Below are 25044 nucleotides of genomic sequence, written 5' to 3'. Positions count from 1 at the left end.
GAACATTAATAGACAAATTATGATCTGCTCTCAAAAGAACTCTAAGAATTTTATAGATGCTGACAGCTGAATGAAACAGATCTGCAGCAATTCCTTTCTTTCATATTTACCAAATTTATAACTGTTGATCAGGAACATCACATTCATGTACTTAACACATAACAGGGTTTAGTGACCTCAACTACTAATGAAGACAAAATCTCTAACAAGAAAAATCCAAATAGAGACTAGTAGTGAAAACATTAGAGACTTGTAGTGAAAACAAAATCACAAAACAAAGAATATAGGAAATTGAACTAACAGAACAAAATATGAAACTAGACCTAATAGAAAATAGAAGCATTGATAGAACAGGACAGGACTCTACCAAGCACACTACAGAATCCACAACAGCAAAGATTTAGAAAAACTGAACCAATAATACTTCAAATCGTTGGGGAGGTTCATATGGCTTTACATTTTTTTTATACTGAGAGCTAACCCAAGTAGGACAGCATCATAACTGATTATAGATTACCCAAAAGAAAATAATAAAAAACGACGACCTACTTTAGTAAATACTTGACTCTAGAGATGGATATAGCTGGATTGCTAACATCAGACCTATTCCAGTTAAACAATAAGATCAAATAATAAATAAGAAGTGAAATAGAAAACAACTACCAAGACCCCAACTAATCCTGTATTTCTACCTCACAGCTCATATTATAGGCCCATTAGAATGGTCAAATACAATTAAAACCCCTTGGATCAAAGGCCCACCAAACACATATAGAACCCAACCCAAAGCTTATTTTCACTAAAATAAGACCACTTCTGTGATTAATCTGCATCAGCTACTTAACTTGGGAATCTTTGTTCAACACTCCCAGTTAAACAAATTTTAATTTTTGGTAGTACTATGTTGGGCCAAATGGATCATTGTTAATCCACTAAAAGCAATTAGAAGTCGAATAGTGAAATACATACCACAGACATCTTGTGATTGGAAACATCAAGTAACCGGAGTCTTGCATTGGGACGAGACAGCTTAACCTGCTCCACAATGAGTCCAAATGTAGGTTTACCCTTCTAAAGATAAAAAGGAAACAAATAAAATTTCAGAAACAAAACAAACACTCACCTTAGCTTTCAGTATAGCTAATAATTCACCTAGTTGTGTGTATTTTGGAAGCGTTTGACAAAAAGTAGTCACCTGAAAACAAAAGGAAAGAAATGCAATGTAAGCCCAAAATCTTAAAATTACCATGCAGATGACCACTGAGATCTGTACACTCACCTCATCATCCTTTACGGCTGAATGAAAAGCAAACTTCAGAGTTCTTGAACTGCTCAATTCTGGAAGAGGGGTATTCAATACTTCATAATACAAGATATTTGAAGTCTGTCGAAAATAATTGCGATTGAATTGAGCCATTCAAAGGTTACCAAAAATGAAAGGACATGAAAACCCTAAAAAAATCTGGTTCCAGGTTGATGACCTACCTGATTGCCATAGACCAGCATGTCTGCTAATTCTATCACCCCGTACCTAATTTGTCACAAATATAGCATTCCATAGATACAATCATAGGATGAGAGCTTAACTTTGGATGGGTCACACAAACGAAGTTTGCTACAAACTACTTCAGCAATACCCTCATATGTGTCGAGCACTGACCTAGAAAATTCAAAAGGAGAAGAGGAAATGAATGAGAGAATTTTATATTGAAACAAGTTCTCCAACAGTTAAATTACCATTAAAAACAAAAGAATATTAACTGATACTTACAGTGGCAGACAAAATTCATTCTCAATTGGTTTCTCTAGAGATCGGAAACGAACAGCCTTTTGATCATCAAATTATGTAAAGTCAAGACTTCAGATATTCAGAATGAAGTAATAAAAGATAACAAGTAATACATAATTAGATAGAAAAAAAAAAACAAAGTCGTTAAAGCATGACTTTTTGACTTTTCGAACACTTGTAAGCAACAAGATTCATCACATCAGTGCCATAAATTGTTCCTCACAACAAACTAACAAGTAAGCCCATACCAGAATAAAGTACCAAGCAGAACTGATAAAACAATTTGAAGTAGGCCAGGTTTGCCACATATAATATTCCTGGGGATTTCAAAGACCTTTGACCTCCAATATAAGGTTAAAATATCATAGTTAAAAAACTATGGACTCTGCCATGATGAACCTGCTGCCACCCTCCTCCCTCCCCACCAACACCTGCTCCTCCTCCACCCCCATCGCCTGCTATTCCACTGCTCCACTCACTTCCACCCCCCCCTGCTGTCATCTCCTCCACCACCCCCCCTGTTGTCATCTCCTCCACCACCCCTGCCGGCTCTAAATCCTGGGCTTCCCTGCTCTCTCCCCGATCCTCCCCACCCCCCAGCTCTGGTCTTGCCATCCACTACGTTAAACCTTCTTTTGAAGATGGCAACACCTTTGCCCTCTGCCCCAATGATTTTCTGTCCCCTGAAATTTCCAAGTGGCAATCGTGCCTAGTTGGTCATTTTCTTGGGTCTCGGCCCTCTTTCAACACCGTCAGGTCTTCCCTCTCCAAATAGTGGAAAGCGCAGGGCTCCATGGACATTTATGTCGTCGACAGGGGCGTGTTCATTTTCAGGTTCTTCTCCGACGATACTTTAGCTCACGCCCTGAACGGTGTCCCCTGGCTTGTGGGCACTAAACCCATTTTTCTCAGACAATGGAACCCCTACATCCTTCTCCACAAGGTCGACCACAGCTCCATTCTCTTGAGGATCTCCCTTCCTGGCCTTCCTTTTCACTTCTGGAGCCAGGAAAGCCTTAGCAGAATTGGCTCTGTTGTTGGTCACCCTCTTTACATTGACGTGCGCACCGTCAAGATGGACAGGTTGTCCTTTGCTCGTCTCTGCATCGACTTTTCAGCTGATCAGCCCCCTCCTCCATCTCCATTGTTGACGAAGATGGCTTCAGCTTTGAGCAGCCCATCAAATATGACTGGCTTCTCCCTCACTGCATTCACTACCACGTCTTTGGTCACCATTCCCGGGGTTGCTCCGGAAAGGAACCTCTCCTTTTGCCTGGCCTTGATGCTCAAGATGAACCCTCGGATCCTCCTGCAGCCCTACTCTCGTCTCTGACTTCAACGGCCCCAAGTCATACCTCGCCTCCTCCAGCAACGATGGATATCCCTGCACCTCAGGCTGCTCCAAATCATCTCTTGATCCCCCTGCTGGCTTCTGGCCCCTCCAGATCTCCTAGCAGGGGTCGACTGAAATCTCGCTGCCGCCCCAACAGAAACCGCCGCCGTGCCCAGCAGAGCTTCTCTTCTCCTGCGTGCTGGGAAGGCCCCTCTTTTCCTGCGCCCGAGCCGACTCTGTCAACCTGCATCGGCACTGTCACTCTGCCTCCATCAGCTGGTCAATCATCTACATCGATCCTTAGCCTTCCTCGGTTGGATCCTTCAACCTCTTCAAATCGCTTTGCTCCCCTAAGACTGACGATGCCCCTGGTGACTGATTCGCCGTCTCGCAAAGCTGGTAGCACCCTTTTGGCCTCTAAAGCTCCTGCCAGATCACCTTCAAGCTCTGCTGTATCAAGGTTTTGGGCTCTTCCTCCTCTGGCTCCCCCTGACGTTGCCGCAGTCTTCGCCTCTTGTGAATCGCGATCTGGAACCAGAAGCCTCTCTCTTGACAAAGCCTTGGCTCTTGTGAATGGCAAGGTAAAAGAATCCCCACCCCCTTTTTCAAACCCCCTACTTTTTTACCCTTGCGACTCTGTCGGTTCCCAACCACCCCCAACCTCCCCCCTATCCTCTCTTGACAAGTATGCCCACCTTTCCCCTAATCCCTCTTCCCCCCTCCCTCCTTGGCCCCACCACCTTTCAAACCTCTTTCATCCTCTTTCACTTACAATTTACCCATTTTACCGCCCCTCCACACCTCCTTAATTCCCACAACCCGCAACTGGCCCTAAACGTTGCCCCCCCTCGACCCATCACCCTTCCTCAACCCATTAACCCGTCTATCCCTTCTACCCGACCCGATATCCCTTCTGCTACCTGCCCAACTGACCCATCTACCAACCCGCTTCCCATCCAGTTGCCCCACCCGTCAACCCTTGTTACTGTTTGCCCTCTCCCCTCTCTCCTTGGTCCGTGGCAGCTCCCCCTCCCCCCCTTCTCGGTCTGGCTAGACCCCTCCCCCCTCCCCCCTTGTTCCCACCACAGGGACCCCTTGCCCTCTTGCAGCTCCGATCATTGCCCGCCACCGCCCCGCCCTCTCTTACTTCCGCTGGAGGTACAGAAGTGCCCCCCAAGGAACTCGCTGCCCCCCCTCTAGTTCTCCATGTCTTCAGGCTTCATCTGGAATGTCCAGAGCCTTAATTCCCTGGCAAAGCACCATGAAATCAAGGACCTCATTAAATCCTCCAACTCCTCTTTTTGTGCCCTCCTTGAAACCCGGGTTCTCATTGATAATGCCCCCCGCATTGCGGCAGCCATTGCCCCCTCTTGGTCTTTCCTCTCCAATTAAGACCATTCGCCCAACAGCCGCATCTGGCTTCTCTGGGACCCCTCCAAACTCCACATCTCCATCTCCCACTCCTCCCCACAACTCCTTCACCTCTCCATCTCTCTTCCCAATTCCTCTCCCTCCTTCTTCCTTTCTGTTGTCTATGCCTTTAACAGGGCTGCCGACCGCACCCCTCTTTGGGATGACCTTCTCCTCAATTCCAGGGTCGGTTCCAGCCCTTGGGGGGTGGGGGGAGATTTTAATATTGTTAGATTTCAACATGAAAAAATTTGAGGCCATCCACTTGACTCTCGTAGTCTCTGCCTTTAATGATTGCATCGAGGAAGCGGGTATTGACGACCTTCGCTGGTCCGGATCCCCTCTCACTTGGCACAATCGTCGTGCAGGTCCTGATCGGATTGCCTGCAAGCTTGACCGGCTCCTCATCAATGAAGCCTGACTTTCTTCTTTCCCCCATTCCCACTCTTCTTTTCTCCTCCAAGGTCTATCCGACCACAGCCCCTGCCTCCTCCACATCCAGCATTACTACTCTTTTGGCCCCAAACCTTTCAAATTCTTTAACATGTGGACCTCCCACCCCCTCTACCTCCCCACCATCCTCAAAGCTTGGAGCTCGCCTATTTTCTGTCCCTCCCTCCCTCTCATCTCCTTTGTCAAAAAGCTCCGTCTCACCAAATCAGCCCTCACAGCCTGGAACTCCTCCACCTTTGGCAACATCCCTTCCCGTGTCTCTGATTGCCACAATGAACTCTCCTGCATCCAGTCTCGCCTTCAAGCTGACCCTCTTAACCACTTCTTGGCGGAGGAAGAGAAAAATCTCTCCGAATCCCTTATCTCCCATTCCTCTCAAGAAGAAAGCTTCCTTCGCCAGAAATCCCGCATTTGGTGGTTAGAGCTGGGCAACTCCAACTCGGCGTATTTCCACCGCTCCTCAGAGCCAGGCTGAGCTCCAACTCCATCACCATGCTCATTGCTAATGATGGTTCCCATCTTTCTTCTATCTCTGACATCAAGTCCGGGGTAGTCTCCTTCTTCTCCTCCCTCTTCAACCCCCCCTCCTCCCTCCTTCCCCCATCCCCCCTGATCTCATTAATAAATTTGTCCCCCCCTCTCTGGCTAGCTCCCTCCTCGCCATTCCCTCGGATGAGGAGATCTCCAAAGCCATCCTCTCCTATAAATCTAACAAGGCTCCTGACCCTGATGGCTTCAACATGGGATTCTTCTTGAGCTGCTGGGACCACATTAAAGCTGAGCTCATCACTGATGTCCGCAGTTTCTTCTTCAACCCCAACCAGCTAGCACAGATCAACTAGACTTTCCTCTGCCTCATCCCTAAAAAATATGGTGCTTCCTCTCTTTCTGATTTCAGGCCTATCTCCCTTTGCAATCTTCTTTACAAGTTCATTAAAAAGATCCTAGCCAATAGGATCCAACTTGTTATCCCCTCTTTAGTGAGCCCAAACCAGTCTGCCTTCATCTCTAGTAGAAGCTAGTATTGCGGATAACATCATCCTCTGCTTTGAAATCGTTAGAGGGTTTGATAGGAAATCCCACTCGCTGGCTGCCCTGATGAAGATAGACCTTCATAAAGCTTTTGATTCCCTTCGCTGGGACTTTATTTCTGATGTGATGTCCCAGATGGGCTTTCCCCCCCCCCCCCATTCGTTAGGTGGATTCTGGCTTGCATCTCCTCTCCTTCTCGGTTATAATTAACAGCTCTCCTGCGGGTTTTTCCACGAAAAGCCGGGATCCATCAAGGCTGCCCCCTCTCCCCTTTCCTCTTCTCCCTGGCCCTTGAAGTCCTCTCTAGGAGTCTTCAGGGCAACACTGACCTTCACCTTATCCCCATCTTCCCAAATGTGAGCACATCAATCTCACCCACCTTGCCTTTGCTGATGACTTGATGATCTTCTCCAAAGCCTCCCCTTCCTCCATCTCTGCCATCATGTCCTCCCTTCATCTCTTTGAACGCCTTTCAGGGCTTCGTATCAACCTCCTCAAATCCAAACTCTTCCTTTCGGGGACTCCTGACGCTACAAAAGATTCTCTGCTCCACCTGACTGGCTTTTCCCTTGGCTCTCTTCCAGTCAAATACCTAGGCCTCCCTCTCATCCCTGCCAGACTCTCCAAGCACCACTGCACCCCCATGCTTGACAATATCCGCAAGCGCCTCCAACTCTGGAAAGGCAAGCTTCTCTCTTATGCGGGCAGACTTGAGTGCATTAGATCGGTCCTCCAATCTTCCTACATCTACTGGTATGGAGTTTTTGCCATTCCAAAAGCCACCTCCAAAGCTATGGTAAGCCTTTTCTGTGTGTTCCTCTGGAAAGGAAAGGAAACCTCTAAATTCCTCCACCCTATCAACTGGAAATCTATCTGCCTCCTCAAAGCTGAGGGAGGCCTGGGGATTCGACGCATTCAGGACTCCAATACTGTGGGCATCCTTCCAAGCAGGATTCTATCTGGGTCCAATGGGTATACTCCCACCTTCTCAATAACGATTCCATCGGGACCGTTTCCATCCACCCCGATTCCTCCGACATCTGGCCAAGATTCTCCTCCTATGCCACACTGCTCTGCGAGCCATCTCCTTCTCTATTGCTGATGGCTCCTCCACATCCATTTGGCTTAATCCCTGACACCCTCTTGGAGTTCTCTACAATCACTTTGGCCTCAGAACAATCTATACCTCCGGCATTCCAAAAGACGCTCCCCTTTCTTCCATCATCTCCCACGGCTCTTGGTCCCCCCTCCCCCCTATCCCCATCCTTTCCTTGATCTGGCCTTCCCACCCCCCCCATTCCCTCCCCCTCCCCCTCCCCCTCCCTTGTTGACAAGATTACTTGGCTCCCCGCCTCCAATGGCCTCTTTAGCTTCAGCTCTGCATGGAATTTTGTCCGTCCTCAAGCCCCCCTATCCCCCGGCACAAATTGGTTTGGTTCAAAGGTCACATCCCCCGGCATAGCTTCCTAGTCTGGAGAACCCTCAACAATTGCCTCCCCACCCAAGCCTTCCTCATCCACCGCAGAATCCCAGCTCCCCCCACCTGTACCCTCTGCTGGTCTAGCTCTAAAGACATCGACCATCTTTTATTTGCTTGTCCTTTCTCCCAAACAATCTGGAAAAAAGTCCTTTTGTTTATTTGGCCACGCAGTAGAAGACCCCTCCCCTTCGATAGAGAGTGGCTCTGGTTAATCAGAACTTTCCCTGGAGGCTCTATCTACAATGCTATTGGGAAGCTTGTCTTTGATGCTACGCTCTACCACATCTGGTTGGAGAGAAACCTTCGGAGATGGACTACCAACTCTAGATCTTTCGACTTGATTTGGAAGTCCATCTCTTTTGATGTTTCTATGAAGTTGAGTTTTCTTCCACATAAGTCTCTGTTGGATTCTCCAAGGAATTGGCATATTGTTAGCGCCTAGGACCTAGATAGTTCCATTTTACAGCCCACCTCCTAGCGGGCATGTGGCTTGTTTCTCCCCCCCCCCCCCCCTCTTTCCGTTGTATTTCTTTCTTGCCCACCTTGGGCTTTCTTTGGTAATACATTTTTTATTCACAAAAAAAAAAAAGGTTAAAATATCTTGATATTCTCTAAAGACCAGCATACTTTCAGGCCACTTTGTTCTTTCAATGAATAACAAATTTTACACAACTGAAAGGAAAGCTGCACAAGCACAAAGTACAACAATAAGGAAAAGGACAACGGCCACACTTTCTCAAGAACAGATGACAGTAAAGAACTCTCCCAAGCACCATACAGTTTCCTTGGTTAGATTGAGACATAACACATTCCAACCCATATTAGTAAGACCTTCAAATGAGATGCATTAATCTACAAGGACCACCTCAGATACAATTCAGCCATTTACGAGTAGGGCATACCGCGATCAAGCATCAAGAATAGCATCCAAACAGAAGTCTCTGAACCATCATTGCCACCTTCAGCTCTGCAGTGATAGTAAAATATTCCTATCTTGGTTCCTAAAGACCAATCCCAATCCTACCGCCCAGTTTTGCACAGATCCACCATCAAAGTGTAGTTTGAAAGCCTTGGAATCCAACAACTGAATCAGAGCATGAGCACTCATAAAGGTTGCAACAGATACTTATTAGCACAAGAAGTGTTAACAGGAATAAAACTAGAGCTGAATGCTTGGATAGTCTAAGGCAGACCCCAAGCCATAAATTTATAATGAATAGACATGGACAGAACTGTCCCTAACAAAGTCGACATGGCTGTACATATCATCAAAGGGGTAAAAAGTCCAGAATACCCCCACGGTATTCTGGCCCATACAATCCAACACTCCCCCTCAAGTTGGGGCATATATGTCATGCATGCCCAATTTGACTAAGATAGGAAAAACACTTTGCCACTAAGTACCTTAGTGAACACATCGGCTAACTGATCAGCAGAGTTCACAAAGGGAACACAGATGAGTCTGGCTTTGAGCTTCTCCTTGATAAAATGTCGGTCAACCTCCACAAGCTTAGTACAATCATGCTGGACAAGGTTATGAGCAATGCTAATTGTTAGGAGTAAGGGGGAGTAAAGGGGAATCGTGAATAGGCTGACGCTAGCCTATTCACGATTTCTCTATATTTGGGGGTAGTTTTGTCTTTGTGTATTTTTTGGTTTTAACCTATTAATATTATGTTCTGGGGGCTGTAAGTGTTACGGCTGCAACCCCAATTGTGCAGTTTCTCTTCTTCCTTCTCCTCTCTTCTTCTCTTCTTCTTTCTTCTTCTTCTTATTTAAATTACATGGCATCAGAGCAAGGATAGACACTGCTACAGCATTCGTGAATCTCCTTGTCTCCTTCCTGCAGCCTACAATTGAAGATTGACAAGTTTTGAAGATTTGAAGGACTCTAGGCTTCTCTTTTTTTTTTTTTTTTTTTTTTTTTTTTCTGTTGAGGGGGTGCAGCACCCTATGCTGTATTTTTTTGGGACTATTTGAAGACTAGTTCATGGCATAAATTAAGAACTAGGTCTTTTTCTCTTGTTTATGGGTGTGTTTGAAGGAATTGAATGAAGTGAAGACTGTTTTGGTCTCGGTTTTGTGGTTTTATTTTTGGTATGTGCCAAGGGTGAGATCGATTATGCTTTTGTGAGTTTCTTGACTGGAGGTTGGTTATTACTTGCTGCTGGCTCGTGTCTGTTGAGTGTGGCTGCCCTGTTTATAATTTCATTAGTGTTTGCTGTCCATAATTTCAGAAGTATTTGCTGTCCTTAATTTCAGCAGTGTTTGCTGTCCATTTGTTTCAATCTGTCTGAGACTTCTCTGTGAAGATTTATCGTGTGTAGTGAAGCATGGGTGATGCAAAGACCATTGTGACTGAGTTGTCTTCCTCTTCTCATCGTATTACCGAAAGGAGACTTGAAGGGATTTCTAATTTTCAGCAATGGAAAAAGGTGGTTCGATTGGCCTTGACAGGGCGTGATCAACAGGATCATCTCACAAAGCCAAAGCCTGAGGGAGATGCGCCATGGGATACAATGGATGCAAGAATATTGAGTCAGATGTTGAACTCAACGGATAATCAAATTGCAGACCTGGTTACTCACATTGACACAGTAAAGGAGTTATGGGACTACTTGAATGTCCTCTATTCTAGGAAGGACAACTTGTCTCGGATTTATGACCTATCCCAGGCTTTTTATAAAGTGGATCAAAAAACCCCGACTGTAACCCAATATTTTGCTGAATTCAAGCAACTACATAAGGAGCTGAATTCTATTCTTCCTATCACATCTGATGTGAAAGAGATGTAGCAACAGCGAGAGCAGCTGGCTGTTATGGTATTTTTGGGTGGACTTGGAATAGAATTTGAGCCCGTACGGTCTCAAATCCTCAGTAGGGATAAAGTCACTACACTTTCAGAAGCTTTTTCAAGACTTTTACAGGTTTCTCGTGAGAACAGCCAAGATTCCTCTCATGGTAATGAGAGTTCAGCCCTTGCAGCCTTTCCCAACCGTGGGTCTAGTGGTGGGACAGGTACGGGCAGCAGTGGTGGTAGCCGTGGTCGTGGGTCAGGGAATAGTAAAGCACCCACACCTGGTACTTCAGAGACTTCAGGACAGGTGTGCACTTGTCATCATTGTGGCAGAGCTGGTCACATTCAGCACTTTTGTTGGAAGCTTCATGGTAAACCACCTCAGTTTGCAAATTCAGCCAGGAGTGATCCGGTGGTTACCCCTCCTTCTAAGCCTGAGGGTAAAACAATGACTATATCTGATGAAGACTATGAGTGGTTTACTCAATTTCAGAATTCACAGTCAACTCAGTTCTCCACTGCTACCCTCATTCAGCCAGGTAATGCTATTGCATGCCTATCATCTACTTCTCGTCCCTGGATCATTGATTCGGGTGCTTCGGACCATATGACTGGAGCATCAGGTATTTTTTCTTCATTTCATGAATCTTCTTCCAATGTTGTGTTAGCCGATGGGTCTCTTGCTAAGGTTCGGGGTACAGGCACTATGCATGTTACCCCCTCTTTGTCATTGTCTTCCATTTCTTACTTACCCAAATTTCCTTTCAATTTATTATCTGTTCGCAAATTTACCCACAGCTAACAATTGTTTGGTTACCTTTTTCCTGATTATTGTGAGTTTCAGGATCTCTAGTCGAGGAAGACGATTGGTAGAGGTCGCGTATCTGGGGAACTGTATCTGCTTGACGACGCATCCACTGTGGCATGTTCGAGTGAGGTACTTCCTCATCAAATTCATTGTCGTTTGGGTCATCCCTTTTTGGGCCAGAGATGGACCAGCTCGAGCCAGCCCATCAAGGCCAACTCTCTTTCGTAGGTAACAAGGTGATCCTCTCTCTTTGATGCCCGCTTTCGTAGGTAACAAGGTGATCCTCTCTCTTTTTGAAAAAGGTGTTCATGATGGAAAGATCATAAGCTACTGTGAAGTCTAGAACTGAAACACCCACTTCATTCTTTTCCCCAAACTCGTAACCTCCATGAGCACCTTCATATCCCCTACAATCTTTACCAACATGCCCATTTAGATCACCTCCTATAATATTCTTTTCTCCCTGTCCAAAGCCTTGCACTAACCCATCCATGTATTCCCAGAATAGTAACTTACTACTTTCATCCAATCCTACTTGGGGTGTGTAGTCGCTAACAACATTGAAACTTCTTTCTCCAACGCAAGTTTGATGGCAATAATCCTATCTCCAACTATTTTGACCTCCACCACGTCATCCTTTAGCTCTTTGTCAACCACTATACCCCCTCTACCTCTATTACTTTGGTCTCCCGAATACCATAACTTAAAAGTCATCAAAAATCTTAGCTTTGTTACCTTTCCACCTTGTCACTTGAATACAGGCAAATATTAATCCTTCTTCTCCTCATAACATCTAATGAATAATGCAGTTTCACATTTTGCAATAGCAAACTCAGATTTATTTTCCCGATACCATAGTTATCAAGGCGGGAAAGCGACCATGGCGTTTTAGAGGGGCAAAATTCAAGGCGACACCGCCATGGCACCCAAGGCGTCCAAGGCGACCAAGGAACCTGGACACCTTGGCGACGCCTTGATAACTATGCCCGATACAACCCTCAATATCATAGCATTGTGGTCACAAAAGGATCCTCATCCCAAAAATAGAGGAAACAAAAACTTCAATCGCCTTTGATGTTATTTTCAACAATATTGGATTTTTAAAGTAAGTTTTTTATCTAAGGTTTAATATAAGCCATTCTCTCTTTCATATTGCACTATGTCATGGCATAGTGGAATCTTTTAAATTATCTTCACAAATGGACAGAGTTCATAACTTAAACCATGATGACATTCAGACCGTTTTCTTCCCTTTCCCTCATTTCACTTAACCGGTGATTGAATAAAACAATACACATCAAGCAAAGACATAACTTAAATTATCTTCACAAATGGACAGAGTTCATAACTTAAACCATGATGACATTTGGACCGTTTTCTTCCCTTTCCCTCATTTCACTTAACCGGTGATTGAATAAAACAATACACATCAAGCAAAGACATAAACAGGGAAAATATGTAGCAATCATACAAACAAATCATGATGTAAAAAATGAGTTAGCAAAATTCTAACCTTCACTATAGGTTTCTCCCAAGAATCATTTTTAAACCGTTTTAGATGAAGCAGAAGGATAGGAGGGGAGTCAACGAACCGGACACCCTTCCTAGCTTCCTGGAAAAATCAAATTAACAAAATTCCTCTAAGAATCATATCCAAGCAAGTCATTAGACATATGATCATATTTATGGCATCATGTCATGCAATTAAATATTAAACAAATTGTTGACTAAATCCAAATAAAGTTAAAGAAGAGCCCATTTAATGAACAGTAAAACATTAGAAATGATAAAACTTCAAAAATGCCTCTTCCACTTGTCATTAGTATTAGCAACTTCTGAAGGCCACAACAGATGAGTTCAACATACCCAAGGAAAAAGGGACTGATTAAAAAGTCATTTTTGACTTTCAAAACCAATCTAGAGCTTGATCTCTCACTCAAAATGGCTCACAAATCATAACATGGAAGCCTCTGTAATCTGTGAGTTGAAAGCCTGAGATGCTTCCACATTACTATACTGCTCACCATTAACTATGAACAGATAGCATCTTACCCGGAGTCCATGTTGCACAGGACTGTTCTTGTTATCACCCTCAACATACTTATTAAAAGAAGCATAGACATCTCTACAACCTTTGACATCAAGCTGAAGGCCTGTTGCACAAAAGTATAGGGTTGAATACCATGTAAGGACATTGATCAACACCATACAGTTCTAACCTGGACAACTCAATACCGAAATTAAAATACATACCGACAAATGACTCCTTTCTTGTAGACTTGTAGTCCATGTAGTGCCCTTCAAACAACTGTTGAATTGTACCCTTCATATTAGTTTCCTGAGCCAGTAGATGGATTGATAAGTTCAGACTGCCTCCATAAATAATATAAAACTGAGGGGAAGAAAAAGCAACAAGCACCTTCAGTTTATCTTCCAGAATTCGGAAAAGTTCACTACTAAGTCCCAGTGCATCAAGTCGCATGGAATCAAAACCACGAGTGTCCCCCAGAAAGGAATCGTTCAGAGATCTCGTCCCAACACTGTAGTTACTGTACTGAAGCTTATAGAATAAGCTCTGCATAATCCGAGGGATATCTGATGGCGTATCGTTCATGGTTGTAATTTGGTACACAGCCTGAAGTATACAATATCGAATACAGTACTTTGTTATTAGAAAAGTAAAATTACAGAGAGAGGGAAGAAGAAACAAGGGAAGATATTAACAACGAGATAACGTTAAAACCAATTTAAGGCTTGACCTTTCTAAAGCAGGGGATATGGTACAAAGTCTGGAGGAGTGGATGCATGTAATGGGTTTCATGTTCGTTCTTAAGTCCAACATAACCTGTTTCCTTTTTCGAGTCATCTGCCAAATTATCTCGAACCCAGACAGCAACCTCACCTTTACTTGTTACTGTATCATTCAGAAAGTAATCAGAAAAGAGCAAACATTAAAACCCTTATCTGATAATAAGACCTATAAACTCTACGCCACAAACTTGCTCATAAAATACTAAAAGTATCACCTTCCATTGGTTGGGAACTGTGGGCGAAAGCCGAATGAGGGACCAACATCGGATCGAAATTGAGAAATTCGATATACTCAGAACCACCAAATTGGAAGCAGAACCCTAGCACGGGAAATCGATGAAACTGAGGGGACTAATCATAAAAAGCAAATACGAAATAAAAAAGAATACCGTTATCGAGGTTGAGACTTCAGAGAATGAGAGTATAAGCTTGAGGCAGAGAGATTATATTATATACCTAACGGGGGTGCCGGTTCATTATAATATTTTTTTTTTTTTTTTTTGGTAAAATTATAATAGTCATTGACGGTGTGAAATTGGAAATCTTTATCCCGGCCCAGTTCCCCTAGTGCCCTAACAAGGGGGCACAATGATCACCCCATCCTTACCTGAACACTTTGTCCGGGTGGGATCCACCCCCTTATTAGAGGGACTGGGGAATTGGACCGAGCAAGAATTGAAGGAGATAATTTTCCATAAAATTGGGGGGTTTCTGTAATTTCCATGATACATTTTCTTTCTATCATGACCGTGTATTTTTTCTCCTTCTGACCATATGAGCTTACATTGACACTTTCTCTCTTTCCTAACCTTGTGGGTTCATAGTGACCTTGTATTTTCTCTTCTTTTTTATCATGTGGACCAACAGTAACTCTTTCTCACTTTTCCTGGCCTTATGAGCCCACAATAACACTCTTTCCTTCTTAGCAATATACTTTCTCTTACTTCTGACAATGTGAGCTCACATTGACACTGTCTCTCTTTCCTAATCTTGTGGGTCTATATTAACACTTTCTCTCCATCTAGATCATGTGGACAAACATTGACACTTTCTCTCTTTCCTAACCTTATGGGCCCACGCTGACACTTTCTTTCTTTCCTAACTGTGCAGTCTCACATTGATACTTTTTCTCTTTCTTGACCTTGTAGGCCTATAGTGACACTTTTTGTCCTTCTTGACCATACACTTTCTCCCCTTCCTGCCCATCTGTGTCATAGATTTATACTCTCTCTATCTTGACCTTGTGGGCCAAAAGGCCCAAAATTGATACCGATACTCTTTCTCTTTCCTAACCTTGTGGGTCCATATTGATACTCCCCACATTGACAGTTTCTTTCTTACTTGGCCTTATGGGCCCACACTGACTCGTTCTATCCTTCTTGACCATGTACTTTCTTTTTCCCGACCTTGTGACCCTATACTAATACTTTCTCTCCTTCCTGATCATGTGGTCTAACATTGATACTTTCTCTCATTCATGGCTATGTATCTTCTCTCCATTCTGACTATGTGAGTCCACATTGGCACTTTTTCTCCTACCTGACATTGTGGACCCACATTGACTCGTTCTCTCCTTCTTGACCATGTACTTTCTTTTTCCATACCATGTGGGCTCTCTCGGACACTTTCTCCCATTCATGGCCATGCACTATTTTCTTTTTCTGGACCATGTGGGCTTTCTCTAACACTATTCTCTTATTCTTGGCCATGTATGCCCACATTGACATTTTTTTTCTTTTCTGACCTTGTAGGCCCACATTGACATTTTCTATCCTTTTCGACCATGTATTTTCTTCTTTCTGACCATGTGGGCTCACACTGATACTTCCTCTCATTCTTGGTCATATACTTTCTCCTTCATGATAATATGCGTCCACATTGATAGTCTTTCTCCTTCCTGACCTTGTGGGCCCATATTGACATTTTCTCTCCTTCTTGACCATGTGACCCACATTTACATTTTTCTCTTTCATAACCATGTGTGCTCTTATTGATGAAAGTGTTCTCCACATCATGATTGATGTGGCGTGAGAGATTCCTCCTATGCTAGTGGCATGAGGAACCCTCTCCCAACTTTGAAATTTTAACTTCTTTTTGTGATCAAGGTGGAAGAGGAATAACAAAATAATTGTTGCCACTCTCTCTCTCTCTCTCTCTCTCCTTCCCTGTGAGTGCGTGTGTGTGAATTTCAAGAATTTAAGTCCATCTCAAGCATGGGCCATCGTGGAAAAATGGACAACCAAAATGGAAAATTTTATGTAGATTGGAAACTGGATTGAACTATGATTCTGAAATACTAACATTCGTTAATTATTTCTTAAAGATCCAAAACATGGTTGTACTACTTATTTAGTGCAAGAATTTCAAGATTTTAAGTCCATCTAGACTATGGGCCTCCATTTCCTTGTCCATTTGGTTGTGGGGTTACATGTGGCTTGGGTTTATCCGGTCTACCCGTTTCGGGCTGAACTGGTTGGATTGAATCAAATGGATGAATTCATCCTAGACAAGAAGACCAGAAGACCAGAAGACCAGAGAAGTGTACTAAACTATCTGAATTCTAATGACAACCTTAATGATAGATAATGATGATGACCATTGAACCACACCTGACAAAAAAGCTAACTGGGTTTACAGGGAGGGGGTGGAAGGTCTGCACTCCTCTTTCCCATCATTACTCTTCCTCCTCCTCCTAAAGATACCATGATGATTGACCCACACGAAGAGAAGAGGAGATGCGCATGTCCTAGAGCCCACCAAACTAAAAAATAAGAAAGGTTTTATACCCTTTAAGAACTCTTCACAATTGACAAAACTGTCCTCGTCTCCCCTTTTCCACTTATTCATATCGTTCCACCGGTACGAGATCAGCCTGTGCAGATACCGATATAGATCGCGTGATATGGACTGTCCAATACTGATATAGGAGGAGGGGACCAGGATCCTTTGCAGTATGCCACCTGGCCTCTGCTGTGCCGTCAGATGTGCACCGTCACCCCACCGATACTACAGAAGATTTTAATACGTGATTATATGGTAGTGTGGTTGGTCATCATTAGTTGTTAGTTTCATTCGTTCTTCTTAGGATCTTATGTTCTCATTTCACATCTTGTCCTCTTCTTGTCTCCTTTATTCTCCAATCTTCCTTATTATCATCATCATCATCATCATTATCATAAACATCATCATGAACATCATTGTTATTATTATTTTTATAGATTAGTCTTCAGTATTGACCCTTGAAGCCATTACATTCCAACTTCCTTTTTTAATTGTCTTTATTAATAATTTTTATAATGATATCATGAGCATGCTTATAACTTATTATTAGGTGGGGAAGTTGAGTAGATGATGAAGAGGATGATAATTGACAATCATGATCATGTTCTCAACATTTAATAATAATAATAATAATAATAATAATAATAAAAGATAATTGACAATGATGTTGGGGTTGCATGACAAATGGCTAATCATGCTGTCGATGGGTCAATATTACAAATTACTTTTTAGGGTTTCACAACTTTGCATGCGGGAGAGGAGCGTGTGCGTGTGTTTGTTTGTCTCTTTACCTCTACACTGATATTATTTAATTTGTAACTTTGCCTTGTGGTTATATTCTTCTTCTATTTTTTTTGGTTTTTTGAGAGAGGAGGGGTATCTGATTTTAAGTTGATTAAATCCCTCTGGGTTCGTACATGACCCCAGCATCACGCACAAATCGAGAGCTTCTAGGTCCTAGTGATTAAATTCTTTGTATTAAGAATAAAACTTTTGCCTTTTATATTCAATGATAATAATATCAAGAGAGTATTGAACACGGATTTCATCAGGTTAAAGAATTGGGAATTCATCTTCAGGGGCTTTGGCACAAGTGTACATATGTGGATCAATGGCTACCAGATCCGGTTTTGACCCCATGGCCCATGCATCTCACTCCTTGTTTTAATTAAAATTACTTCTAAGTCAAAGGGTCTTTTGTATAATTATACATATCATCCGACTCTTTCTAATATGTTGGGTGGGTTTGCTTTTAAAGCCTTGAAAGATCATACTCCCCTTCTGGCCATCAATCCTGATGTAAATTTTTTTGTTGATAAAAGAAAAGTTCTTTTTCTTTTGACAAATAGTAATAATAATAATAATAATAACAAAAGAGAGGGATAGGCACATCGCTCACGGGCAGTAAACTATCGTTCGACACCAATGAAGGGGTGGAACGAGACATCATACAAGAGGGCTATAGAGTCATTTCAAAGAGGGGAAGGGTGAAGAGAGAGAGAGAGATAACAAAATGGACGCTAGCTTGTGGTACATGAGCAATGTGCCTAACCTAATAATAATAATAATAATAATAATAGAAGAAAGAGGCGATTCCCCATGTTGCCAACGTAGGAATGAGTTTGCACACGCCACACTTACGTTGTGAAAAAAGTATTATCCATGTGAAGCCCACATTTTTAAAACAAGTGGAAAAAAAAAGAATAGAAAAAATATGTGAAAGAGAAACTGAACACTGACAGCATAACAATCTTTTTTCATTATAATAATTGTATTCTCTCACTTAATAACCAAAAAAAGGAGTTAATGTATGCAATTTTTTCTTGTTTCATTTACTAAAACACTCTAGGGCAAGAGAACGGTGTGTGTGGCCTCCTACACTAGCGTTAAGCCAACGAGAACACATGCAAGGGCATCAATATGGATGAGATTTTTAATTTCATAGGGATAAAATAGTAATTCTGCGTATAAATGTGTCTATGCACTAGGGCGACACGACTCTTTTTTCCAATAGTCTAATATGATATCAGGAAAATGATAACAAAGTGAACAAGTTGTAAATAATGACACTCATCGATCCTTATATGAAGGTGAAGTTTTAAGACCCTTCCTAATGTTCGTGCTCCGTTTGGTTGTGATATGGTATTAGATGATTTTATTTTGCTTTGCCATGCTTAGTTTTAGTTTTTTTTTTTTTTAAAGGTAGGTCCATGGCTTGCATATTGTTAGAAAAAGAAATTAATTAAATATTTTGATTAATGAAACAGATTATACAAATCTAAGATAGTAAGATGACCTCATTTTCTCTTTGAATATTGACATGGCAACATCATTATAATTAATGAACTCTAAAAGAATACTTTGTGTGCAAATGTCATGAGAATTCAAAATAAAAAAGTTTCATCCCACATGTTCATTTGAAAGATTCCTTTAATTCAAAAAATTAATTTGCTATTTAAAAATTAATGGTTAAGATTCATAAGCAATTATATCATTTCAAATTTAAGAAGGACGAACCCAGTGCACGAGGCTCCCACCACTGCGGGGTCTGGACGGGGAAGGAACATGTAGAAAATTTTAAATAGGATGTTCAAAAGCAGACTTATTAAGTCCATGATCTAAGATTATCAAAGTCATTAACATATCACAACCATCCTAAGTCATTAATTGGTGAGCTACCTCTTGAATGAACAATGAGATGGGTTTTCATGGATAGTTGTAGGTGCATTCTATTTCAAATTAAACCTTAAAATTATGAAAATTCCAAGTGCCACAGCCACCAAGGACTGAAAAATGACTCTTTACAATTAATGGACTTTTTCTTGTTGAAGTTGGTAGAGAAGTTCAAGTCCTACTTGTTGGATGAGGTTCACCTTCCTACTTGCACCAAGCATAACACATATATCCCCTAATTAGATAAACCATATGATACGAAAATAGATGATATTTACAAGCATACACACCCCATATTACAATTCCCCCCCCCCCCCTTTTTATAAAAAGATTGACATTTTTGAGGGCTTAGAATATGGCCAATGGCATTCACAAGTTTAGAGTATATGTCCTTTTTGTTGGGGACAAATGTGTTACTATGAAGGAAAAAAAACTAAGTAAATAATCACACATAACATGAGGAATTTAACATAGTTCGACATGAATGCTTACATCCAATCAAGAAAACCCGAAAAATTTCTCATACTAATCCAGAAAAATTCTCTACACCATTCTACACTTCACAATGTGATCTCCTTTTTGCTTGTGTTTGTGTTTTTCACATATAGACAATATATAGAAGACCCTTAGAACCCTAATTCCTACATAATTACAATTTCAACCTCATAGATATAATGAACCTAAAATCCAATCCAATTATAAATATAGATCCAATAATAATTATGTGGACTGGCATACTAATCCCAACACTTTCTCCAAAGTTAGTAGGATAAAATCTTTTGTTTTTGTTTTTATATATATTCCATAGTAGAGATAGGGTCTAGTAAGTTGTGATACAATACTTGATTTTATATGTCACTCTATCTTATGTTTTTGGGTGAAAATATGTCACTCTATCTTGTTGTTTGCGATGTTGTTAATGCGTAGTAAACTTTATTTGTTGAGGTTTAGTGTTGATTTTTCTTCTTTACAAATTAAACAAAAAAACTTGATTTCACATGATATATTATATACAAAAATGGGACATGAAATACAATAACCACGTCAAAAGGAAATAAAGTAATATGTTCACATTAGGGATTCCATATATCTGACATTTTGAAGTTATTTTAATTAAGTTTTGTTGATGCTCTTGATGTTGATGTGGGAAGATCCAAATATTATTTTAAATCTACAATTAATACAAAATGTCATGGTAACTTAACAAGTTTTTGTTAATCTTGAATTTAAAATCTTTTAAATCCGTATTTATATTTCAAGATTAGGTATATGTGAAACTCCATTGTGACTGTTTGAAAACGAAAACCACCGGTAGGGGTCCCAACTGGTCGGGCCTCACGATCCTTAAAGCCTGCACCGTGATCGCCCTTTTAAGTCTACGGTCTGGGCCTGGTCAGGTTAGGTAGGGTTTCGGGCTATGGCTAGTGTAATCGGCCCTTAACCGGGTTGTTGGCATGTTTAACTCTAAACGGGCCTTAACCGGACATTAACAGATTAAGAGTAATAGAATAGACAACTTATTTTTTCTTCCTCACTTCTTAGGTTTATTAGTTTTGATCAACAGTGAAAAAAAATCATAATCATGTGGTCCTCAAAATATGGGTAAATAAGTTAATCAAGGTATCAATTAAAGTTCAATGTCTTTTGGGCTTACTCATGCTACATGGGAATATTGGATCAAGCTACTGCCTCAGTTTTGATATGAGAGTGAGTGAGAACATATTATAACATATGTGTGTATTAATAACCTAATCCATCGACCAAGAGGTGAAAATTTTCAAGACCCATATTAAGTTAAACCTGATCGATCATCCAATGACCAAACACGCCACTAAAATTTATAAATATTCAGTTTACAAGGTTTCAAAACCAGCAAATAAGATCGGGTTAGGTCGGGCTAGCATTCGGTTGGTCCGGTCGAATGCCCAATGGGCTAAGATCTCACACCGAGACCGCTCGGTTACTAAACGTATCGGGCTGGGCCGGACTTTAGCTGTGCGGGCTCAACCGATTTTGCTGGGCCGGGCCTAAAATTGACACCCCTAATGTCCACTGGATTGGGATAGGAGAGGCAAAACCCACAAGTATGAGACAAAAAACACTACTTTTATTTAGTTTTGTTAGGTAGGGAGACGGATATTACATGAGATAAGTAAATTCTTGAATGATTTTGCAAAACAATTACAAATGTTAAGGGGGTGTCATGTTTAAAGTGATTCAAAGAGATGGAGCAAACAACAACTTCGTCGGTTGGAGTCTGGAGAGCATCCCCCCAGAAGGTCAAGAAATCGACTCGGCACCCACTCCCACCCCTCCCACTTTGGTAGTTGTAGGTTTTCGTTGGCTTGTCTTAGCCTTCCCTTTGAACCTTAGTCGATTTGTATCAATATCGTTTCAATTTGCAAGGTGACCGATACCTAAGCATATCGTGCACTAAAACATGGGCAAATACTGGAAAATTTATCTTTAGGGCAAGAGATCGTTGTCTGGGCCTGTGCTTGCACCAGTGCATTGGCTAATGAGAGCGCATGCAAATGTGTGAATACATATGCCATTTTTTGTTTTCATGGGGATAGGGCAGTATTTACGCACGCTTATGAGCACTTCTGTGTTTAGGGGCAAAGTCATGCTAACCATGCGACCAGGTAATTTTTTTTATATTGGGCCTACCATTTGTCCTTATTAAGTAATAGGAGGATTCTATGATCGGACGGTGGATTTTTTGTCTTATATATAAAGTTAAATATCTTTTTTTGGAAGAAATATATAAATTTAAATATTGACAGTATTAACAAATTATATATAAAATCCACCTAGAGGTAAGGGTGTCAAAATCAAATCGTAAAATCATTTAATCAATGATTTGGTTATGATTTCAAAATTGAGATCGTTTAGTTAAATAGTTTGAATTGAACCGAACCATTTAATCGAATAAATTATTTAACACCCGTAAATGTACATAAATCTGTCAAAAGCAAATAAAAATCGTTTATCCGAACTGAATCGTACCATTTAAAATCAAAATCATAAAACTGTTTAATAAATTATTCAATTATGATTTCAAAGCTGAGACCGTTTAAATAAACGATTTGCATCGAACCGAACTGATTAGAGAATCGATTAACACCCTTAGGTAAACAGGTAGATATTGCAGTCATTTCCAATGGGAACGTATGGAGCGAGAGAGAAGAGAAAGATAAAGAGAGAGAGAGAGAGAGAAACAAAAACTCAATTTCAATCAGCCACTAATAATTGCGGATTCTTCTCAACCCTCAGGCCTCAGGTGGCCTGGCGGGAGGGATGGGGCAACGGTGTGGGGTGCACACAAATGTTGTGTGTGTGAGAGAGAATTGTAATGAAGATTGGGGGGCCCTTAGGGGGGCAAAGCGCGGGCACAGTAATGATTGATGCTGCGGATGTTGTCTCAATCTCTCTCCCCCCACCGCCGCAAAAGCTATCATTTTTGTGGTGGGATGTCTCGCGCCCAACCCCCACGTCTCTCTATCTCTCTTAATATTATATTATTATATATCTATCTGGATACGAGCCCACCTAATTAATGTATTCAAATTGGAATGTCTGCATCCCGCCCACGCTCCTATCACGTGACTACCCTTCCGGCCTTCCCCCACAATCCACCAATGCGCACCTGGCGCACGCCAAACCACAACAACATAATTAAACCCACAAAAATATAAAAAAAGAAAATTTAATGCTTAGACTTCTTTTACTCCCAATTTGGTTCTCCTTCAGTCGTGGCAGAAGTAAAGAGTGTCAATAAGTAATCAGAAATCAAACATTAAATTTAGATCTTAATCGAATAATTTGAATCGATTTAGATTAAATTTAATATAATTAAGTCTTGGATTTGAAAATGTCTTTATAATTTGGATATGGATCTATCCATTAAATCGTCGGATCTAATCGAATCCGAATAATATAACTGCTTTAAAAGTTAACTTAAAATCCAAATAATTTATTAGATTTAAAAAAACTGTGTTGATGGTTAACCCTTCAACTCTCACAATTTTCTCTTTAATGTTATTCTTCTACACATTTGAAATAGTTGTTTGGTTGAGGATTTAATAATAATAAAAAAATTAAGTCTCTTCATGAATTGATAAATGTAATAGAACTTGAAAATGGTCTCACTTTTGAGCCAATCTCTTCCAATTAGATTAATATTCTTTTTCAATTAAAATAGTCTATCAATATTTATTTTACTTAAACAAGTCATATATTTTGATCTCAAACTTTTGCTTTGCCTTGTCTCCTGAATATCAGAACCGAATGACTTAATCGAATTTAAATTAGATATAGTAACCGGATATAATAACCAAATAAGAATCGAATACAATAATCGAATTGTAATCAGGTCCGAACCAAACTGTACAGAATCGATTAAAATATTCAATTCTAAAACTGTTCTGGATTTGGATCCCACTGCCACTACTTGGAACCGAACTAGATTGAATACCCGATTCCGTATCCAATTCATCAATTGACACCCCTAAGGAGAGCTGGAGGGTCCACCCCAGCAAAAACACCCACTTGGGCCCTCTATCAGGCTCTATGAAATGACCATACTCCCTGTTTTTGGGTATTTTTACAAAATCACCCTTATTTTTGGGTGTTTTTACTGGGCTGGACCCTCCAGCTCCTGCCACAGCCGGAGGAAAGCCTGCCCTTGCTCCTTGGTACCACATAGTAGTAAGCAGCAAGTACTAAGTATCATATTATCCAAAAAAATAAAAAAATAATAAAAAACTAAAGTACCACTACTAACTCCGCATTTATAACAAAAAAAATAATAAATTCTATAAGGACTGAATGAATGAAATCACGAGATTGCCCCTACCTCTCTGCTCTCCCACCCAATGCCATATTTACTCAACCTCCTAAGTCCATTTACTACCTCACCAAAAAATAAAAATATCTATTTATTACGACTCCGCATTTAGCATTTAACACCTTTAATTTACCTCGTACGCTCCTCTTACCATCTTTTTAAACCATCCAAGGCACATTAGAGAGAAACCATCCATGGCACATTAGAGAGAGAGAGAGAGAGAGAGAGAGAGAGAGAGAGAGGGTTTTGAGGTAGGTGGAGTGATCGTTCATGTTCTCAATAATCTAACCAAATATTTCTCACAATATAGATGCAAACATTCAAAATGTTAATTAAGATTCAAAAAAATGACAAGCCTAAGGTTTTTTTTTAGGTAAAATAATGACAAGCTTAAGTTGGAAGTAGATTTAGTAAGAAGTTAGAAGCCGGAGATGATGTCCCCCCCCCCCCCCCCTCTCCCTCTCCTTGATTCAAATCCCTTGTAGTGTAGGCGGTGCGTTGCAATGTGGCTTTGAGAGCTTGACACGTGAAGATGTTTCATTCAATGGTGAGAGCTTGATGCGATACATATTTTTTTTTAAATTTTCTTTTCTTCTAAAGCTCAACACCGTTGGATGTCGCATTTTTCACGTGTTGAACTCTTAGGCTCACACTGCAATGCACCGCCAAATTAGAACACTACAGATGAATTGTTTTCCCTCCCCCCTTCTCCCACACTAGGACTTTTGGTTGTTGCACGAAAAGCTTGCAAGGTGCGACAATTAATAATTAGCCCAAATATAATAATAATAATAATAATAGCTTTTTTGTATTAAAAATCTAATAAAA

The 25044-nt window shown here is 41.2% G+C and overlaps 1 long non-coding RNA gene across 1 annotated transcript; it reads right to left on the bottom strand.

Annotated features, from left to right (window-relative positions):
* Positions 1-589: 589 nt before the first annotated feature.
* On the bottom strand, positions 590-16728 carry LOC122643003. Its single transcript, XR_006330140.1, has 3 exons — positions 16718-16728; positions 3415-3421; positions 590-1038 (listed from the first exon to the last, which is right to left on the bottom strand). It is a non-coding gene; the product is annotated as an uncharacterized LOC122643003 (long non-coding RNA).
* Between the last annotated feature and the right edge of the window lie 8316 nt (positions 16729-25044).

This window comes from Telopea speciosissima, chromosome 10 (genome assembly GCF_018873765.1).
Source record: "Telopea speciosissima isolate NSW1024214 ecotype Mountain lineage chromosome 10, Tspe_v1, whole genome shotgun sequence".
Taxonomy (NCBI): Eukaryota; Viridiplantae; Streptophyta; class Magnoliopsida; order Proteales; family Proteaceae; genus Telopea; species Telopea speciosissima.
Note: the sequence above shows the minus strand (reverse complement) of the source record. Positions and strands in the feature narration are given on the sequence as shown.